At 32.6% G+C, this 18,521-nt stretch overlaps 1 non-coding gene across 1 annotated transcript; it reads left to right on the top strand.

Annotated features, from left to right (window-relative positions):
* Positions 1–15,225: 15,225 nt before the first annotated feature.
* On the top strand, positions 15,226–15,332 carry LOC148762028 (small nucleolar RNA R71). The gene has a single exon (XR_016027285.1). It is a non-coding gene; the product is annotated as a small nucleolar RNA R71 (small nucleolar RNA).
* The last annotated feature ends 3,189 nt before the right edge of the window (positions 15,333–18,521 follow it).

Below are 18,521 nucleotides of genomic sequence, written 5' to 3'. Positions count from 1 at the left end.
GACATGGTTCGGATGCATGTTTGGACAGACTTTGTTTTTGGACTTGGATTGATAGTAGTTATGATCCCTTTTATTCTTTGGCGTTGATTGTTTTAGTCTTTATGATTGGTTTTAGACATCCCCATGTCTAAACATTATGTTCTTAGGGGTTTTTTCTTTATTTTAATCTTTTTACTATTAAGTTCAAAGTTTTTATCTTTGGCTCTGAGTAATAAGATTGCATACTTATAAAAAAAAATATTTTAGTAATTAAACAATTAATTAAATTAGTAATATTATTTAATTTAAAAATATTTAAAATAATTAAGGTGTTCATGAGTTAATTAAATAATTTAGTTAATTAAGTAATGTAATGTGTTAGGGTTTAAGCAATTAATTAGATAAGTAATATTATGTAATATTATAATTATTTAAATGAATTAAGGTTTGAGGGAATTAATTGCTTAATTTAACTAATTAAAAAGAATCATGTGTTAGTAATTAAGTAATTAATTAAATTAGTAAATTTAGTAGAATTTATAATTATTTAAATTAATTAAGGTTTTATTAAATTAAGTAACAATTTAAGAAATCAAATAAAAAAATGTTTTAGTAATTAAGCAAAATGAGTTTGCATGTTCGGATGATGATTGATGGATACCTTTTTCTAAAAAAAAAATTATATGAATATATGTTTTGCACTTTGATATTAAAACTTTATGGTCATTCAATTATATGTATCATTTCATATATTTATTTATTCACAGTTAAATTAATGTTTATATGCATATTATTTATTGAATGTTACTAACAATTGTACATTTTTTCTTCTTATTTCACAGACATGGTTAAGTTGAAGACAAAGGCACACCCTCGAGGGCAATCCAGTGGCGCTGACCCGTCGGATGCTCGACCTCCTATGCTGCATCTTCCCCTCAAACTGTAAACTCCCACTCTAGTGGCAAATACTCATTTAGAGCTAGAGGTACCGATGTCGAGTCTGATTACTCTAGTTAAAACCTCCACTCTAGACACTGTTATTGTGTCCAACAAGTATGACGTAGGCTATAGGCCAAGGGTCAAGTCTTGGCTTGCCCATTCTTACTCATCTAGATCAATGTATTCTTCTACATTCTTTTAGAGGGAGGTAATTTCCTTTAGTTTAAATTATATCATTATATGCAATAAATTTAGTTAATTAATGTGTTTTACTGACAACAAGTCCATTTTATAGTACTTTTGAGGAGACTAGCATTACTTCAACCATAACGAGGATAATCAAAAGTAACTTTAGTAGACCTTGGCCGACATGGAGGCAGGTGCCTTAGGAGCAAAAGAATAACATGTGGTGTAAATTCGAGGTAATGTAAGAATATAGTATTATTGTATATCTATCATCAGTTTCAGTAAATATATATATTTTTTATGTAGAAATCTTTTACATTGGCTGCTGTAGATGCAACGGAGGTCCGATCCATATGGGAGAAGATTTGCAAGGACTACCTCATGGATTCCTTAGGGGATGAATGCAAAAAGCCCACAAAGGATGCGGATGGCCTTAACGTCAATCTCCTATTGACAAAGGGTAAGCAGTGTTGATCACTGCAGAGGTATGGGACTAGTTAGTTGATAACTTATGGTTCACGCCCTAGTGGCAGGCACGCTCATGCTAGGCAAAGTAGAACCAACTGACAAAGAAAGAGGGTAGCGTAGAGAAACATATAGGGGGTTCTTTAACTCTTGCTCTACACTAGAAGAGAATGGTACATGTTTTTATTGTAGTACTACAAAAATAATTCACTTTATTTGTTGTTATTTGTGTTGTTAACGATTGCGATACCATGCAATGATGTGTTTTTTATTCTTATCTTCTTTTTATAATTGTAGCTTGAGGAAAAGTAGAGACTGGTGATGTTCTTGCAGCTTTTTAAATGCACTCACAAGCTGCAGAAAGGTACTAGAGAATTTATGGACAACAAGTCCAAGGCTATCTATATCAGTTATAATATGTGCGTTTATATTCAATATATATGTTGCTTACCAATTAAATACCATAATAATTTTAATTATTTTTCTATTTGTAGAAATCATACGTTTTGGCTTTATCGCAGAAGTATGATGATGCGATATCGTCCCAATCAATGTTTGATCATGAGGCATGGTCCAACGCAATTAGAAGGCTAGATAGTACTTGGACACACCTCTATGGATTTTGCACCAAAGTTCCTACTTCTAGACTTCTAGCTCCAAAAACGATGCCTGAGTTCGCTTGTGGTCTTGACGTTGCACAACCTCTTCTACCTTTTGCGCTTGAGCCCAAGGGCTATCAGTAATTAATTAGTAATGTCAAGTTTTTAATGACCTCAATGGGCAATATTAATAACTTGTTGAAGGTGATTGCATCAAGTTTATCGCCTTCAAATGCCTCCAAGTTTTCCTTATCATAATAGTCAGGTCCTCCGTCTCAACCACAATAGCAAGATGAGCAGCCACCTCCTCAATGATCAAGTGTTAGATATTTCTTTGTATTTTTGTACTTTTCATGGATGTTTACATTGGATTTTTTTAAATTTGTATTGGTTATGGTTTGTATTACATTTTCTTATTTTTTATATGCATATATGTTTGCTTTTCAATAATTGCCTTATATAATAATTATATTACCAATAGGACAAAATTGAATTTACAAAAAAAAAATGGTTTTGCAATTATTACCGATAGAATTAATCTATTATTGACGAAATTCATTAGTTATTGACAGAATTCATCCATTACCAATGGAGTTCTTTAAAAATACCGATAGATTCTAAGGCATTGTTGATGGATATGACTTTTGCGCTTTAAAACTAACTTTGTCAGCTTTTTGTCGATAATCCATCAGTAATTCTATCACTAAAATATTGATGGAATTACCGACGAATTGATTCTATCGCTAATTATCGACAGATATGAATCCATTGGCAATGCTATCGATAAAAATTGCCAATGGATTTTTCCCATTACCAATGAATACATCGGCCAATGGATCTGACCCTTTGTTGACAAAAATATGGACAAAATATTCTATTAGTAACCTTATCGGCAGAAAGATCTGTTATCATCGACAGATTTGCCATTACCAATGACAGTAATACTAACCAAATGCTAATGAAAATTTCTACCAATAATGTGACATATCGACGAAAAATTCCATCAATAACAACTTGTTTTTTAGTAGTGGATGATGCATAATGACCAAAAGATTTATTAATTATTTTTTCCTTTAAATAATATTATGTATTACGATTTTATATATTAATTTTTCAATAATTCTACAATTTTAAACTTCTTTTAAATAAATAAATTTTTAATTTTGAAATTTTGTTTCCTTAAAATACAATTACTTGAATTATGGAATATTGGAATATAAAATTAAGACCCTCCTATCATTTTGATGGAACCTAATCAAATTCCTTATCTAGGAAAATTAACTCGGAATTGTGACTATGCACATTTTAAGTGAAAATCCCATCATTGGTTTAATTCAAGTAAAATACTTACCATATTTAGCTCTTTTTTCTTATTTATTATGTTAGCTTTAAAATTGAGCCTAGTTTTGAGATAGCAAAATTTAATGATCTAAATATGCTTTGAAACTAAGTGAAAATGATTTTGAAGTTTGAACTTGAAGAACAATCCTTAAAGAGTTTTGAAGTTGTTTGTGAAAATAAAAACCTTTTGAGCACTTTAATCTCAAGTTCTAGCTATTGGAATTGACTTTTGAAAGTGAAAAATTGATTTTATGAAAAAAAAATGCAATATTTCATTTTTGTAACAGAAAGAATTAACTTCTTTGAAAAGGAAACATTGATTCCTGAAGATACAGAAGATACTAGAAGAACAAGAATCAATATCAGAAGAAGTAAAAGGTCGATTCTTGATAATGCAGAAGCAATCTAGAAAGTCATTGGTAAACAAGAATCAACTTTTCAAGCATAAAATCATCTATTCCTAAAGATGCAAAGAGAAAATTAAAAACTTAGAGAAAAAGAAAAGATGGGATAAAAAGACAAAAATGTAAAGAAGAATTGATATTTGGATAGGTAAAGATCAATTCACAAAAAATAAATAAGTTACTAACTTTAAAGTTGGATGAGAAGAATTGATATCTCAAGAATACAAATATCAATTCTTAAAGAACAGAAAGCTCTAGACTTAAAAGTGAGATGAGAAAAATCCATATCTCGAGAATGGAGAGATTGATTCTCAGAAAACAAAAAGCTCTACACTTCAAGTGAGACAATAAGGATAGATATCTCAGGAATTGAAAGATCGATTCTCAAAAATGAGAAAGTTCTAGACTTTAAGTGAGACAAGAAGGATCACTACCTCAAGAATGGAAAGATCGATTTTCAAAAATAGAAAGGCTCAGGATATAAAGAATCAATCTCTCACATATCAACAAGTTGATTCTTGATGTTCGACTAGCGTAATTCAAATGGTCCCAATGTTCAACAATAAGACAAAAACTTACCTTAACGGGCAAAAATCAAAAGGCATTATAAGTACTTTGTGAAGGACATCATTCAACAAAGAAAAGAGCAATAAAATCATTTGAAAAGTAAAAGAAAGTAAAGATTTTAAAAGTTCATTTCTTTTCTTTTTCCATAGCATATTGTCTGAAAAGGCTTTCATCTTTTAGCTCTTATTCTCTAAAATATCTTCATCCTTCTGTACTTAACTTAGCTCATCAACCATTTGAGGTCCTAAGCTATGTAAACTTGTAAGAATCCACTATTGAAAGGTTATACCTCCATAGAAAAGGTAAAGAAAGGTTATACCTCCACTGTAAAAGGTAGTGTAAGGTTATACCTCCATTTCAAAAGGGAGTGTAAGCTTATACCTCCATAGAAAAAGTAGAGAAAGGTTATACCTCTATAAGAAAAGGTAGTATGTTAAAGGTTATGCCTTAACCTAATTTAAAAGGTAATGGTTAATGTATTCAAACTCCTTGTGCTATCAAGGGAAAGGACGTAGGCTTTGAAGGTCGAACTTCTATAAAATCATGGCTGACTACTATTTCCTTTTTTTATCTTCTTTAGAAGCTTCATACTTTATCTTCATAAGTTTTCATAATCTTGTTTTTGAGCTTTCATTTACAACTATGTCCCTAAAAGATCAAATTTTTATTTATGAAACCAATTCACCCTTTTATTCGTTACTTCACCTTAAGCTTGGTTCTTAAGATTGTAGGTTTAACAACCTTTAAGTAATTCTAGAGAAAGCTTAAAGCAACAAAGTTGGAATCTTCAAGCTTTTTTGTTGAAGGTCAATCCATGATGAGGCCTCTTTTGTTTTCAAAAGAAATTACCCCTTTTGGAGAATGAAGTTTGAAAATTTTATTTAATGCTATGATTTAGATTTCTGGGATATCATTAAGGAAGGACCCCATGTTCCTAGTAAATTTGCAGAAAGTGGATGAGTGATTAAAACTAGAGCTGAATGGGATGAAAAAGATAGAAAATTGATTCAATTGAATCACAAGGCTATAACAACTTTGTTGTGTGCACTTAGTGAGAGTGAGTTTAATAAGGTGACAATATGTACATTAGCCAAGGAGATTTGGGATACCTTAGAAAACTTTTATGAAAGCATTAGTCAAGTGAAAGAGTCCAAAATTGGACTATTAACTCTAGATTATGAGCTTTTCAAGTGAAAGAGAAAAAGCCAATAAAAAAAATGTATAAGAGGTTTACCAAGATAATAGGAGGATTAAAGGCCTTAGGTAAAGAGTTCCCTAATGCCCAATTAGTTTAGAAATCCATTATTGTCTCCTTAGATCACAGAGACCTAAGGTTACAGCTACAAAAAAAGCTAAAGACTTGAACAGCTTTAAGCTAGATGAGCCATTTGGATCCCTGCTCACTAATGAGATTCAACTAAAGCATGACAGTGAAAGAGATGAAGCACTTAAAGGAGATACCAAGAGAAATGGTGTTGCTTTTAAAGCTACCCAAAAAGATGAGAAGAGTGTTAAGAATGATGAAGAAAAAGAAGAAAATAATGAAGAAGTAGCCTTGTTGACTAGGAAATTCAATAAGTTCTTAAGGAACAAATAAGGTGGTAGAGGTAGAAGACCGTTTAGAAGAAATATACTAAGAAGAGAGCCACCAAACGGAGAATCAATAAAAGATCACATCATTTGCTATGAGTGCAAAAAATTGGGACATACCAAATGTGAATGTCCAAATGTCAAGAGGTGCAATCCAAAGAATTTAAAGAAAAAGGTAATGGTACCTACTTGGAGTGATGCAGGTAAGTCTCATAGTGAAGAAGATAAGGAAGTTGAAAATCTTTGCCTTATGACCTTAGATGATCACAAGAATGAAGAAGATTAATTGAAATCAAGTTCACAAGAAAATGAACTACCATAATTTCTGGGCAAATGCTTAAGCCATATAACTGGTATCAAGAAACAAATGGTGGACTTGAAAAAAAAAAAGAATGAGATGTGATCTTTGAAGACAACTTGAAAGGCAAAGGTGAAGAAAGTCATGCTATCACTTCTATGATGATAAACTTCATTGCAACAGCCTCCAACAATGAGCAATCAATTATAAAGCCTTTTTTATCTAATGGTGAAAACTAAATCCATTAGAAACACAAAATGAAGACATTTGTTCAAGTTAATGACTATGTGGTTTATAGGATAATTAAAGACGGTCCGTTCAAGTTAACCAAGAAAATGAGTGAGTGGGAGACAAGTTACTTTGATGTGTTACAACTCAATGCCAAAGCCATGCATATCCTCTTTTCTGCACTTGGACAAAAAAGAATACAAAAAGTCTCTGTGTGATAACACAAAAGAAATATGGAAACAACTAGAAGAGTTGTATGGAGAAGAAAAAGGAATTGAAAGATGAAGATTGTGAGAGCGAATGTTCTACAAGTGACAAGGAAATTAGAGAATAAGGGTCAAGTAAAATCCAATCGTCAAACCAAGAATGAAAGGTAAACTCCTTAACTTGTGGATTCTTTTCTTATTCATTTTTAAAAATTAGAAGATGATTTTAAAGAACTAACTTGTGAGTTTGAGAAAATAAATTTGAGACACAGAGAAAGGATTTCAAAACTTAATGTCGAAAATGAGTTTTTCAAGAATGAAAAAATTGATTTGGAAGATGAAACTAAAAGATTGAAAATAGATTTTGAATTTTCTTAAAAAGTTCTTGATATTTTAGGAAAAGAAAATGAAAAAAATTAAAAAATGAGTTCCATACTAGCAAAAAGAAAACTAATTGAGTATGCACCCAAAAAAAAATTAAGTTCAAGAGTAAATAAATTCCCAATTTTTTTATTTATTAAATGTATACATAGATTATTTTATTCTATTATGCATACATTCAAGAAATATCTACCTTATAAAGGTAAACATGTATTTGCAAAAAGGAACTTTGTATGTTGAAAGTAACAAAAAGGATCCAAAGAAAGTTGGATACCAAAAATCAAATGAGAATGATTATTGTAAGTAAGTTAGAGCAATAAGAAACAAGATCTTAGAGATTGAATGTTCTCTAGACACATAAAGGAAAATGGGTGACTTTATACTGAAAGTTATTTATGTGTCAAATTGAGAATTATGATTGCTTGTTATTATCTTGCTTTGATTGTAGTAACCTAGTTTGGCTTCTCAAATTATTTGCTTTCCTTAAATGAGATTTTAGTTGTGTATTTTTGCTTCAATGCCAAAAGCACAATTCATTGTCTACTCTTTTGAGTTTTATTGATAAATCTTGATTATGAAAAATTGATAAGCCTATGAACAGAACCATAATGGCCAGGATGAAGATCAATGCCTCACTTCGGAATAAGGATTTTTTGCACAAGGGAATGTGAATGCCTTGTAGCTACCTCAGCAGATACAAACTTACTCTGATCGAAACAGGTTGCACTACCACTACCTCTAGCTCTCTTCTTAAGTGCCATAAAAACTCAATAAATTTGTAGCAATTTAAACTCAAATGTCAACAATAATATGTAGTAACTTTCTCAATTTAATCCACAAATTTTCCACCAAATTCTCTAGTGCACAAATGCTCCGACTACCACAAGATACTATTCAATTGCAAAATTGTTTTACTATTCAGAACATCCTAGCATCCAATCTTTCAAATAATCAATGTAAAGCATTAGAAAGCAAGCACACATATTACAATCTCAAATTAGACACAAACCATCAACAACCACAAGTTCTTCTCCAATAGCTAAATCTACCAAAGAAGCCAAATCTTCAAAGAACAAAATCACTTGTATAAATTTTTTGCACTTAGATTTGTTTGTTGATGTGTGGAAGAAGATTTGCTTGCTTTAAAGGAGTGAATTGATGCCAAAGTTCTGAGTTTTTGGAGTGATTTTGAGTGGGTGGAAGGTAAAGAGAGAAAATATAGAGGTAGAGAGAGAAAAGAAACCTAACTAAGTAACAGAAAGGAAGAAAAAAAGATGGGGGTGGTTTTAAAGTTTAGGAGTGGCCCAAGCGGGCATCGCGATGCCTTACTCCATTTTTTTGTATGGGAAGGGCATCAAAAGCTAGCATTATGGCCTTGACACCAATGGCACTACGACGCCACTTTGATTTTTTTTGTTTTTGAATTAAACACTTGTAAAATTAAAGAGAAGAAAAAGTTAAAATTCAAAAATAAAACATAAAATGTAAAATAAAATTGTAAGGAAAAATAAAATCAAAATAATGCTAAATAAAATGACAAAAAAGTAAACTAAGTTTAGAAAACTTGAGTTGCCTCTCAACTAACGCTTCTTTATAATCTTTAGCTGGACTCCCTTTTAAACTTAATTTGGATCGAAAAGAATGATAAAGGATCGTTGACAATCAATGTCACCTCCCAATAATGCTTCAATCATTGCCCATTCATTTTGAATGTTTCATTTGTTAAACCATCCATTACCTCCACTGCACCATGTGGAAAGACCTTTGATACAATGAAGGGCCCCAACCATCTTGGTTTCAACTTGCCCGAAAATAGTTTCAAGCATGAGTAAAATAATAACACATGTTGGCCAAGCTCAAAAGTATGCTCAACAATCTTTTAATCATGCCATCTCTTCATATTTTCCTTGTAAATCTTGTCATTTTCATATGATCAAGTCGAAATTCATCCATCTCATTGAGTTGAAATTGACATTTTTTAGCAACAGTGTCAAGATTAAAATTCAATTTCTTGATGGCCCAATTATGCTCCAACACTACTGGAAGATGACATGCTTTACCAAAAACCAATCTATATGGAGACATACCAATTAACGTTTTGCAGGCAGTCCTATAGGCCCATAATGCATCATCCAGTCTCTTAGCCTAATCCTTCTTAAAGAAGATACAATCTTTTCCAAAATTTGCTTGATTTCTTTATTAGAGACTTCAACTTGTCCACTTATATGTGGATGATAGGCAATTGCAATTTTGTATTTGACGCCATATTCAGCAAGAATTGCTTCCAAATATTCTTTGCAAATTAGCTGCCTTAATCACTTATAATCGTTCTTGGTGTGCCATATCTAGTGAATATTTTTTAAGAACTTCGACACCACCGTAGCATTATTCATAGGCAAAGCTGAAGCTTCCACCCACTTAGAGACATAGTCTATCGCCACCACAATGTAACAATTGTTTGAAGAAGAGATAAATGGTCCCATGAAATCTATACATTAGACATAAAAAATCTTCACTCCAAGGATGCTCTATCCTTATACGATGTAGGCCAATACAAACCTGACTGAAGAACTTTTGTTACTATTCTTTCTACTACAAAAGGGCCCCCACAGTTCGAAGAATGACAATGCTTCTAGATGCTTTCTACGTCCTCTTATAGAACACACTTTCTCAAAATTCTATCTGCACATTGCTTAAACAACAATGGTTCATCCCAAACATAAAATCTAACATCATGAAGAAATTTCTCTATGATGGCTATTTGAATAAAGAAGGAGAAGTTTACTTACAATGTAACTGACGTAGTTAGCATATCAAGGTACTTTCTTTTGATCCATAAGCAATAATTGTTCATCAAGAAAAAGTTTCATTAATCAAAGTTGTGTCCTTACCTTGGTTGTCATTCTCCAACCTTGACAGATGGTCTGTTACTTGATTTTTTTCACCTTTTCTGTCTCTAATTTTGAGGTCAAATTCTTGAAGCAACAAAATCCATCATATCAATCTTAGCTTGGCATCTTTCTTAGTAATCAAGTACTTAATTGCAGCATAGTCAATGTACACAATAACCTTAGTGCAAACCAAATATGCATAGAACTTATCAAATGCATAAACAATAGCTAATAATTCTTTCTTAATAGTGGTGTGATGCATTTAAGTTTCAATCAAAGTCTTACTAGCATAATAAATAGAATGAAAACTTTTGCCTTTCCTTTAACTTAACACTGCACCTACAACATAGTCACTAGCATCACACATAAGCTCAAAAGGAAGTGTCTAATTAGGAACAATAATGATGGGTACAAATATTAATTTCTTTTTCAATTCTACAAATGTTGTATGACATGCATCATCAAACTTAAAAGGAGCATACTTTTCCAACAAGTTACACAAAAGTTTAGAGATTTTAGCAAAGTCCTTAATAAACGATCTATAAAAACCTGCATGACGAAGAAAACTTCTAATACCTTTTGCTGAAGAAAGAGGTGGAAGTTTCTCGATGGTCTTTATCTTGGCTTTGTCTACCTCCAATCCTTTGTTTAAAACCTTGTGAGAAGGCCAATGCCTTTTTGCACCATGAAGTGGCATTTCTCCCAATTTAGCACTAGGTTCGTCTCTTCACAACTTCTCAAGACCTTGTCAAGATTCAACAAACACTCATCAAAATTGTTACCAAACACGGAGAAATCATCCATAAATACCTCTAAATCTATTCTACCATATCAAAGAAGATGAATATCATGCATCTTTGAAAAGTTATTGGAGCGTTGCATAGTCCAAATGGCATCCTTTTAAAAGCAAAAGTACCATAAGGGCATGTAAAGGTAGTCTTTTCCTGATCCTCTAGAGCTATAGCAATCTAATTGTATCTCAAATACCCATTCAAGAAACAATAAAATTCCTTGCTAGCCAACGAATCCAACATCTAATCAATAAATGACACACTCCATATTAAACTTCCAATAGTCCATGCACACTCTCCATCTAGTCATTGTCCTTTGAAAAATGAATTCATTGTTCTCATTTTCTATCGTCATCATCCCATTTTTCTTTGGAACATATTGCACTAGGCTTACCCATGCATTATCTGACATAGGATAAATGATGCTAGCATCTAACCATTTAATGATCTATTTCTTAACCACTTCCTTTGTAATTGGATTGAGTCTTCTTTAGTGCTGGATGGTGGCTTTGTGATCATCCTCCAACAAAATCTTATGCATACATATTGAAGGACTAATTCCTTTTTATGTATGTAATTGTCCATCCCAACGCCTTCTTGTGCTTTTTTAAAACTCTCAAAAGCTTATCTTCTTGCATGTTAATAAAAGTAGAGGAAAAAATCATAAGAAGAATAGACAAGTTACCAAGATATGCATAACTCAAGTGATTTAGCAAAGGTTTAAGCTCCAACTTAAGTGGTTTTGTAACCAATGGCTTTCTTGATGAAGATAAAGAATATGAGAAATCTATTGTGTCAAATTGTGTCCTCATGACATAGGATGAGGCATCCAATAAATTCACACATTCAATGATATCTTCATCAAGTCTCTTAGAATCTGTTACTAAGGAAGCTTCAAGAAGGTCATAGGGTGGTTTTCCCTAAACACTTCACTTGTGACTTTATCAACTACACTTACTGCAAAACACTTATTATGATCATTAGGAAACTTTAAAATTTTAAAAATATTGAAATTTACCTCTTGATCTTGCACTCTCAAGGTAAGCTTTCTTTTCTTCACATTAATGAGTGCTCTAGTAGTGTGTAAGAAAGGTCTCTCCAAGATGATTGAAACTTCTCTATCCTCCTCCATATCGAGAATAATGAAAGCAACTGGAAAGAAAAATGATAACACTATTATATAGAGTTATTTTGCCACATTTTGGGGGCTTAAGTAGCTAGATCTTTGAGATTTTAGGTTTAGATTTTAGCATTTTAGGTGTTTTTTTAATTTAAGTTTGATTACGGTTGAATAGTTAGTTTAAGTTATTTTAGTTTAATTTTATGTTATTTTGCTTTAAATTACTGTAAGAGTATTTATTGTTGATTTCACTTATTTCTTTTGTAGGAAATTTCATGAAAAAGGCTTATTTGATGAAAATTCATGTAAGTATGGTGATGGCTTCACATGTATATGTTTCGGTATTTTGACCATATCTCCCTTTAGAGAACTCCAAATTTGGTGATTCTTGGACCACTAGAACTCTAAGAGGAAGCGGTACAAGTTTTATGTTTACTACTTTAACCAGTTCTGGTCGGATCATGGTCAAAATATTTGTCTAAGTCCGAGCACTATAGTAGTATGCATGGACTGAATATGATGCGGTATTTGAAACATATATTTCATTCCAAAAGTCCAATTGATGTGATTCTTGCGTCATTGGAAAGTTAAGGGACAGAGATAAAACTTTCATGTTTACTACTTTTCCCAATTCAGATCATATCAAGGTGAAACTTGCATTGGAAGATGCTCAACTACTGTAATTCTGCACAAGGCAGCTTGTGGAGGAAGGTCGCAACCTTGAGTTACTTAAGGTTGCAGTGCTGAGGAAGCCATGGCTGCAGCACCAAGGAGAATAGGGCTGCAACGCTGGTGAAAGGAAGGGCACCATACAAATTTCTGAGACTAGAGCGCTGTAGGCCTAAGAGTGGAAGGCCACGATGCTACTATAGCAAAAAGGGCAATGTCGCGACACCATGAAATCATGGCCGTAGCGCTAAATGATTTTCCAATAATAAAAATTTGACGGCGTTTTGAAAATTAGGTTACTTAGAGCCTATTTAAGGGAACATTTTCAGAGGTTTTTAAGGGTAGGCAACAAGCAACTATTATGAGAAAAGGAGCCAAGAACTCAGCATGAAAACAAGAAAATTTTGAGAGAGAATTGAGATTGCAAAGCTTCAATAATTAGTTTTTTTCTCTATTTTTGTGTTTTTCTTATTTTCTTTGACTTGGATTTGTGGCTACATTTCTTTGGGTATTATTTTATTAGATATTATGAGCTAAACTATTTTTTAGAATTGTGGTGGATTTCAACATGTAATCTAAATATTAGTTCCTCTTATATTTACTATGAAGAGGTATAGTTTTGCTTATTTAAATCTGCTCTTAATGCTTTGGATTGTCTAGCCAACAGTTAACTGATTTGTGAATCTAATTGAGACTCAACAGAGAGATTTTAGATTGGATTAGGGTTTGAATAGTGTATGTTCATGTCACTTAGGCAATCTAATTGGTGATTCGGGTAGACATACACCAATTACCATACACAGCCAAATTAGAACACTAGCTTAATGAACCTTATTTAATTAATTACCATAGACATATAATGACCAAATTAAGTTAAGTATTTGTTCAAGCATCTCGATGGAGACTTGTACATAGCTTTAAATTCCAAGTTAGTAAAACCATCCATGAACGTAAATAATAAGATAAGCTGTTATCAAATGAAGTGTTGAATGAACCCATAATCCTAAGTTTTAGTTTATTTCCTTTTCCAAGTAATTTTAATTTCTGTTAGTTAATTTAATGCTTGTTTCAGTTATGTTTTAATTAATTTTTTGAAAATTTTAGTTACTTAAATAAGATTAATTTGTCATAAATTTTAGTACTTAGTAAAGATTTAGGAACAAATCTTTGTGGGAATGATACTCTGCTTCATCACTATATTACTTGTTTGTAATAGTGTGCACTTGTGTGAAAATTTGACAATAATAAACTTGTCAACTTTCACTAGCACATGTTCAACAATACCTTTCGGATATGTTGTTTGATCAACAAGTTGTAAAGTTCTAGTGGTAGGCTTAATTTTTCTCAAAACCCAACTTAATATAGATAAACAAAGGCATCAAATTAAAGCTAGCTCTTAGATCACTCAAAGCCTTGGCAAAAAATAATACACCAATAATGCATAGAATAGTAAAGTTGCCAAGGTCCTTAAGCTTTGAAGGAAGCTTATTATGAATAATTGCACTATACTCCTCAATGAGTGCCATTGTCTTAAACTCACCTAGGCTTCTTTTATTGGACAAGATATCCTTCGAAAATTTCACATATTAAGGCATTTGCTCTAAAGCCTCTACAAAGGGAATATTGATGTGAAGCTTTTTAAATACCTCCATAAATTTCTGAAATTGGCTTTCTTGCTGTTGTTTCTTGAAAAGCTGAAGAAAGGGTGGTGGTGGTAGAGTTGCCTTTGCTTCCTTTTCTTGACACTACTCACTTGAACTTACAATCTGTGTCTCACTCTCAACTGTCTTACCTTTCTGTCTAACTGGCTTTGGGTTGTTTTCAACTTCTTTTCCACTTTTTAAGGTGATGGTTTTAACATGTTCCTTATCGTCCCTCCTCAGATTTGCCTCTGCATCACTGGGTAAGGTCCCTTGAGCTCTATTATTTATTGTGTTGGCGAGTTGAACAACTTGGGTCTCAAGGTTCCTTAACGAGGCCACTTAACTATGTGTAAGGCAGTCGATCTTGGCCATATATTGCATCATCAATTCCTCCAAAGATGGTTTCTTTCCTAGAATTAACACTCTTGCTTGTTGTTGGAATTTGGGAGGATTGTTCAACCTTGGAATGATTATGATCTTTGATTATTACCCCAAAAAAAGTTCAGATGGTTCATTTACCCAAGGTTATAGGTGTTGGAGTAATGGTTGTTTTGTTGTCTATTCCCCACAAACTAAACTATCTCTATGCTGCTTAGACACTGATTACTAGCATGCCTATCTCTACAATACCACAAACTTTAAAAGGACTTTGAACTGAGTTAGCACCAAAGAATCACGTTTTTTAGTTAAAACTACTACTTGTGTTGTTAATGTTGAAATGACGTCCATCTCATGAATTCCAACTACTCTCTTATGCAATGATTGCTCTGATCGCCACTAGTAATTGTTCGATACCATCTCCTTCAGCAAGTCATATGCTTCATCAATTGACTTTGCCATGAGAGCTCCTTTGGTAGTGGTATTAATGGTGGTTCACACATAACCACTCAATCCATTCTAAAATGTTTGCACTTAAAGCCACTTTAAAAGACCATGATGAAGGCAATGCCTAAGCAAATCCTTGTATCTCTCTCAAGCTTCATACAACAATTTCGCATCTAGCTGCATCAATGATGTGATATCATTCCTAATCTTTGTTGTCTTTGCCGGAGGAAAGAATTTGGAAAAGAACTTCCAAGCAAGGTCATCCCATGTTGTAATGGATTTAATAGGAAGTGAGTTTAGTCACACTTTCACTTTGTCCCTTAATGAGAAAGGGAAAAGTCTCAAGTGGATCGCATCATCTATGACTCCATTGTGTTTAAAGGTATCACATATCTCTAAAAAATTTGAGATGTGGTCATTTGGATCGTCATTTGGAAAAACCCCAAACTAAACTGAAGTTTGGATCATGGTGATGATGGCTGGCTTAATCTCGAAATTGTTGGCTTGAATAGTCAGCCTATGAATGCTCAAAGGAAGCCCTTGTACCAATGGAACAACATAGTTCTTTAAGCAATGATTCTCTTCCACTACTCGTTCTTGGACTTGCTGCTCAACCTATAGATTAGCCATTATATCAATGTAAGCAAGAACTTACTAATTTTCTAGTCATAGTCTTCAGAATGTTCTCTCAATCTCTTGATCACAACATACAATCTCCAACTTTTTTGCTCTTTTCATACAATGACGGAACAAACCTAAAAAAAAAGGAAGAAAAAACTCAAATTAAGACAAATCTATCAATATCAATATTAGCAAAATAAATAAGAAACAAAAATCCCAAGCAATGGTGTTAAAAACTTGTTGTCAATTTACTACACGCAAGTATATGTATCAAACAAGTAATATATATAGCAAATCTAGAATCATATCCCACAAGGATTTACTCTTAATTTTTTACTAAGTACTAAAATTTTGATAGATTAATCTTATTCGAGTAACTCGATTGTAGAGAAAACCAATTAAAACTAAATTCAATCAAACACTAAACTAATTAACGAAAACTAAAATTGCACTAAAGAAAGGTGACAAATTAAAACCTAGAATTATGTGTTCCTTCAACATTTCATTGGATATCTGTTTCTCTCACTATTTACATTCTTGGGTGATTTTACTAACATAGAATCCAAACCTATGCACAAGTCTCTGTTGAGATGCTTATACAAATACCTAACTTGTATGATTGTTTATATGCTAAACTTGATAAGTTAGATTTAAAGTATAAGGTTTTGAGAAAGAACATCTATACCTTTCAAGGATCAAGCACAACATTACTTCTTTTACAAGGTGAAAAACAAAGATACCTTTACAATGTGGGTTTTGCTAAGTGAGTGCAAGTTTGGAAGAGATACTGATGATAAGATGATTACAAAGGATGGGAATGAAAACACAAAGTATTTAAGCACTAAGGCAACTTGAAAGCTTGGTGAAAAGATGTGGATTACTTGCTTTAGCATGGTTTCTCTATCTTTTACTCTTTTTTCTTCATATGATTTGATTCTTAATCAACTGATGTTCTTCTCTACTCTTCTAACCTCAAAAATGTGCCTAAAAAGTTCTTTTTACACTTGGAAAAGCTTTGGAGCTGTTGGATAAGATTTTATGAAGAAACTAGTCATTTTTCCTTTGAATTTTCATGTCTAACAACTAGTTCTAAAACCCAAGGATCGATTCTTGCAAGGCAGCAAGGATCCTGCACATTCTATGAAATTGGGATTGACCTTTTGGGGCTAGGGATCAATCCTTGTAGCTTAAATCATGAAAAATGCTTCTTTTTTAACCCAGTTTGATGCCAAACACTTAAATATTTCAAATACAGATGTATGAGGGTTTTTAACATGAAGAATTTAAGCTGAAAACTCATTCAAGCAATTTTGGTCATTTTTGTCATTGAAAACTATAATCACTTTAAAGCTAATAAAGCTAAAAATATCATTTTTACTAGTTTTAATGTATGCCATTAGTCATATCATTCTAATTTTATGACAAGGGCAATGCATTACAAATCTCCTTGATTCATGGTTAAGAGGCAAATTGATGGTAACATGAAGACAATTGGTGAAAGCATGATTTTTTTTTTTTTGGTTAAAACAAAAGGAACATCACAATTGACAACAAAGAACATGAAAAAATGAAAAATCAAAATTTTGAGAGGATAACATCATCCAAATAATGAATATTTGGACAATCTTGAAAAACTAATTTGGGACTCTTTGGAAAGAAAATCCATTCCATGGTGACCTTAATTTCGAACATGTTTAACCAGACTTTTTGAAATGTTTGCATTATATTAAGTACAAGCCTCTATTCAAGATGCTACTTTTACTCATACCTAAGTCACCTTTACAGGTTTCCAGCATAGGTGCTTTCCTTTTCGGGTTCAAGTCGCCTTTTTAGGCTTTCAACTAGAACTTTTTTTTCCTTTTCCTTTCTTTGAGATATTTGTACTTCAAGTGTAATACTTTTTCACTTTATTAACGTTTGTTAGGTTTGGAAAATCATTTCCATACATTTTTATCAAAATTAACATGCCACCCGGAAAAGGTTTCCTCACCATACATGGACTTTCTCAATTTGGAGTCCATTTTCTATGAAGATCATGTTGTATAAGCAAAATCTTTTATATTCTTGTTCCTGAAAGCATTGTGGACAATCTTTCTTGCCATATGCTTGCATCATTCTTCTTTGGCACAATTGGCCATGATAAAGTGCCACAAGCTTTCTCTTTTCAATGAGGTTTAATTGTTTATAACAATCATGAACCTAACCGGCTTCCTCTAATTCAACTTCCTTCAAGACGTCAAGGAAGGGATTTCCACTTTAATTAGGACTATTGCTTCCATTCCATATACTAGTGAAAATGGAATGGCTCTTGTGGATGTGTGAATTGATGTTTGACATGCATGCAACACAAAAGGTAACTTTTTGTGCTAATACTTTTACACATTTATGACTTTCTCAATAGTCTTCTTGATATTCTTGTTAGCAACCTTTGCTGTTCCATTCATTTTAAGGCGATATGGTGTTGAATTTTGGTGCTTGATCTTGAATTGAGCACAAAATTCAATCATTATTTTATTGCTTATGTTAAGAGCATTGCCCAAAATGATCTTTTTTGGGAGGCCATATCGACATATTACCTCTTTCTTAATGAACTTGCATACAAATATTTGTGTTACATTAGCAAAAGATGTTGCCTCCATCCATTTTGTGAAATAACCAACAACTACCAAGATGAATTGATGTCCATTGGAAGCTTTTGGAGTAATGGATCCAATTACGTCCATTTCCCACATAGAAAAAGGCCATGGAGGTTCCAGAACATGTAACAAGGCTAGCCAC

Source organism: Theobroma cacao, chromosome 6 (genome assembly GCF_053813885.1).
Source record: "Theobroma cacao isolate CCN51 chromosome 6, ASM5381388v1, whole genome shotgun sequence".
NCBI lineage: Eukaryota > Viridiplantae > Streptophyta > Magnoliopsida > Malvales > Malvaceae > Theobroma > Theobroma cacao.
Note: the sequence above shows the minus strand (reverse complement) of the source record. Positions and strands in the feature narration are given on the sequence as shown.